Here is a 4,371-nt window from a genome sequence, read left to right on the forward strand (position 1 = left end):
TTGACAGCGCAAGTTTTTTAATGTGCTGATTATACATATTATCAAATGTTTCATAGAAACAAATAACACTTTTCCCTGTTGAACAAACAAGTCCATCATAGCTCCTTGAATGAGAATCAAACACTGCAAAACTATTGACATACTTGATTATGGTACATGTATTTACAGCTAATGTCAAAAAACAGCTCTCATCTGTTAGTAGGATTCTCTGCACAGCTTCATAAAGGCTTACAGACATATTTACCAAACCGGAATCATACTCATGTAGTCCAACTTCACCAGAAAAAGCTTGTCCATGATTTATTGTGAAACCGACATTATGTAGCACATGCGATTTGGGCAAATCACTGATCATAAAAAAATGGTTATTGCCTACAATCTGACCAGATTTCTGCAATGACATATAAAGCTCGTTTCCATTCACAAGAATATAATCTAGGTCACTACTTTTCCATGTGCACACATCTTTCAGTTTATGCCTCAAAATGGTTGTTAAACTGTTTGTCACACATTGTAAACGTGCTTTTTCTCCAAACATTTGATTCCCTTGGTGAAACGATCCTTGAACACATCTTCTTGTATGACTGGCAGCCACTGTAATTGAAAGCACAACATTGTTAAAATCATGTTCAACATGGTTTTGGAAGTGACTTGTTGCATGGGACTGCAATGCTTTCAAGGCAGTTTCAGGTATTGTTTTAGGTATTATTTGAGGAAATGATTCAGGTAGTGATTCAGGTATGATATTGTGGTGAGAATCACCATAAGAACAGTGTGGTATAGTCGTACACCTTACAGATTTAAGAGGCAGTGTGAACGATGCACCACTGGCCTTTGAATGAGAATGTGAGATCATGGTCTCACAACTCGACACAGGCAGAGGCTGTGAAAGAGACTCACAGGGCCTGAAAACAGATGACCCATGGGTCGGAAGAGGAGGAAAGTCAGAGATGGTGAAAGTTGGGGTAGGGGAAGAAGAGGGAGATGGGATATGAAAAGGGGTAGAGTGGGGAGCAGTGGATAGAGAAAAATCAGACAAGGCCCTGCATACTGCAACATCAGCAGCCTTGAGGTTAAGCACTCTTTTGCGTTTCTTCTTAAGTGGCATCTGAAAAACAGGAAAAGTTATTAAAGATCAATATAACTACATGTAATAGTCTTAATACACATACATTAAAATATTTAGTTTTTTCAAGTCTATGTCATTTCCATAAATTGTGGCACTGCAAAAAATTGTAAAAGTTTGTGGATATAAATACCCAAAACTACAGATCTTTTCAGTTGTGAAAACGAGAACAAAACAATGATTTAAAAAAAAATTCTAAACATTGCGTGTGTTACAACGCTTATATCTGATTTAAAGGAAAAAAGAATAGAGTACCATGCTAATGTTTGGACCCATAAGACAATATGGGTATGTATGTTGGGATTTCAACATCACAAAGATGATATTTATTTACGTACAACAAGAAGTGTATAGTGTCACAAAGAACACAATACTACTGCTATCTACCACTACATTACACACCCGTTAATGAATAGCGTCAGAAAATGTGTACATTCAAATGTGGGTCCCAGAGTGTAACATCACAAATATGTGATTCGAACATTCCAATTGAATATTTTCCGATAGACAAAAACTATGCAACAAACACTTTAGTAGGGCTTAAAAAATTAAGAATTAGAAGGTTAGTAAGTAACACTAGCATGGTAGTGGCATTGCTACCAGTTTAATGCTAGGTAAGTTAGCCCGGCAGCTAACTGAGGTACCTACAGGGCTCCAGACTGCGACCAAATGGTCGCATTTTGCGACCAGTTTTTGAGACAAGCACTCGCGCATGTGAGACCTACACATTTTTAATTCATTGGGTGTGCACAATGGGCCTCATTCACCAATGTCTTCCTAAGTTATTTCTTAAAGTTGTTCTTAAGAAAGTTCCTAAGAAAAATCTACGTGTGATTCATGAAGTGTTCTTAAACGACAGAATTGTTCGCAGGTGTGTTCTTAGAATGATGAATCCCAATATTTCATAAGTTTAAAGCTTGTGCCCCGTTGCTCCTATTTAGCATAGGTAAACGCCCCGTTAATTCCCATAAAAGGGCACGATATGGCAGGGCCGTGTGCACACTCAGCGAAATGTCAAAACGACGTGGTTGACACGGTGCAGGCCTCGACAAAAGACAGAAAACCGTAATAATAATTCTGAAGTGGAGGTACAACTGCAAGAAGTCAACGACAAACGACACATCATATTAAATAGCGTCAGCTGTGGATACAAAGCAGTAAATAAAACCGATGCATATGCAATTACTCATGCAGTGAATGCTGTATCTGGTGAAGTGCGCAGAACTGATAAAGTGGAAAAATAAATGGTTTAACTTTAATCTCAATTCTTAAGCAAAAAAACATCAGTCAAATCAGTTGACTGTTACAAATATCCACGAGGACTGCTCTTGGTAGCCTACAGCGTTCCAACAGGTAGCCTACTCGTCGCTCTCTGCAAATACATCGGTATGGTAAAGGAAGATGTGATCCCTCCTCAGGGAACGATCTGCAACATTTTGCAGCAGCAATAAATACGCCATTGTGGAGTGTAGTTCTAGTGTACGGAATAAGCCTACTTTGGGTCTATAAATACAGTGATAAGTCACTTATTATTTGATGGCAAAGTTCCCTGTTAATATAATTGATCAAAATTAATCAAAGCAAGTTTACAGTTTTTTGAATGACCCATCTCAGAGTAGCTTTATAGAATGTTACTGTATTGAAAAAGAAGAAGACATAACATTATTGCTGCAGTAAAGGCTTCATTTGCAACAGGACAAGAAATATGCAATATAGCTTCCATTTACAGTATTACCCTAGCTCTGGCCCTTCTCTGAGCGCCACAACACATTCTAACTCCTCTCCCTTGTCCTGGTACTTGTCTTCCTCTCCCTTGTCCTGGTACTTGTCTTCCTCTCCCTTGTCCTGGTACTTGTCTTCCTCTCCCTTGTCCTGGTACTTGTCTTCCTCTCCCTTGTCCTGGTACTTGTCTTCCTCTCCCTTGTGTAGGCATTACTGTATTCTTACTTTCGTGTGTTGCTCTATATTGCTCTTTTTCCACACCAGATCAGCCCAAAGAGGTCCTCTTTACTGTTGTAGTAGTTTTTATGCAAACCCTGTATAAAGGAAACAAGTCAGCCTAGAACAGTATGTCTCATTTCAGTATCTAACAACAGAACAGGCTAAGGGCTGGCCTAGTAGGCTTGCCAAAAAGCCTCAGGCCGTAGCCTTTTAAGAAGAAGTATGCTCTGTTCCAGCGCTGATCAAATCAAATCAAATCAAATTTATTTGTATAGCCCTTTTTACACGCAAGCATGTCACAGAGGGCTTCACATACGCCCATAGAACTGCCCCTCAACCAACCTAAACCCTCAAGGAAGACAAGGAAAAACTCCCAGAAAAACTCCCAACGGGAGAAAAAATGGAAGAAACCTTGGGAGGAGCAATTCAGAGAGGGATCCCCTCCTCCAGAGACGGTTGGCTGATACCCTCATAGGTCAAAGCGACATGGAGCAGCTGCGTTTGCAACAACATGTATTGTGAAATAGGCCTATCTGTGTATCAGGGTTCCAGGCCGATTGCCAATGAAATATTTATATGACGTACATGTCTTGTATAAATATCCCTCTCTGCCATGTAAGATTTTGGGTCTGTCTCTGGAGCTGAGACGGCCTAGTGATGTACAGTATTTGCATAACTTCAGCTGTTTCTCAGTAGCAATGGAATAAAATACAGGGGAAATATTTCTGTTTCAATTCACAAAATAAACAGCTCTTCACTTTGACGTTGGCCAATAATTTAGGTTTTGAACATGATGTTATCTGTTTTGCTGACAGTGTGAAAGCATTGATAAATTCGGCAGTAAAAATCGATTGTGTTGGTCTTGGTTGAGCTTGTGTGTAAAAGAAGTTTAAGCATTTAAAATTTGTATTTACTCTATGCATTTTGTGTCAAAGCAACAAGAAATGTGTTAATTGTACAGCCTACACCTAGACGGATGTTGTGCTCACTGTTTTAAGAGTTTAGGAAACTTGTTAAAGATATTGAAAAAACTGTCAGCGATTGTAACATACTGTATTTATAGGTGCTTTACAAATTAGCAGAAGTATAATTGTGTGTATTTATTAAAACAAACATAACATTTTTGCAAAATTATGAATATTAGTTGAAAATTATAAAGGAGAGAAATATTCAATTTAAAATGAGAACGGACGAAAAAGGTATAACTACTTATTTTGCGCAAACATGTCAGCTCTCAATTGTGCGTAAGAGTGCTTGGGTGTGCGTAAATTCTGTTCTTACCTAAGAACAAATCCCAAAATATA

General features: G+C 38.6%; 1 long non-coding RNA gene across 1 annotated transcript; it reads right to left on the reverse strand.

The window, feature by feature from the left end:
* LOC146238110 (uncharacterized) lies at positions 1-3,526 on the reverse strand. The gene is made up of 2 exons (XR_014740498.1): positions 2,862-3,526; positions 1-1,108 (listed from the first exon to the last, which is right to left on the reverse strand). It is a non-coding gene; the product is annotated as an uncharacterized LOC146238110 (long non-coding RNA).
* Between the last annotated feature and the right edge of the window lie 845 nt (positions 3,527-4,371).

The sequence above is a fragment of the Hypomesus nipponensis genome, chromosome 21 (genome assembly GCF_054491055.1).
Source record: "Hypomesus nipponensis isolate SF chromosome 21, ASM5449105v1, whole genome shotgun sequence".
Taxonomy (NCBI): Eukaryota; Metazoa; Chordata; class Actinopteri; order Osmeriformes; family Osmeridae; genus Hypomesus; species Hypomesus nipponensis.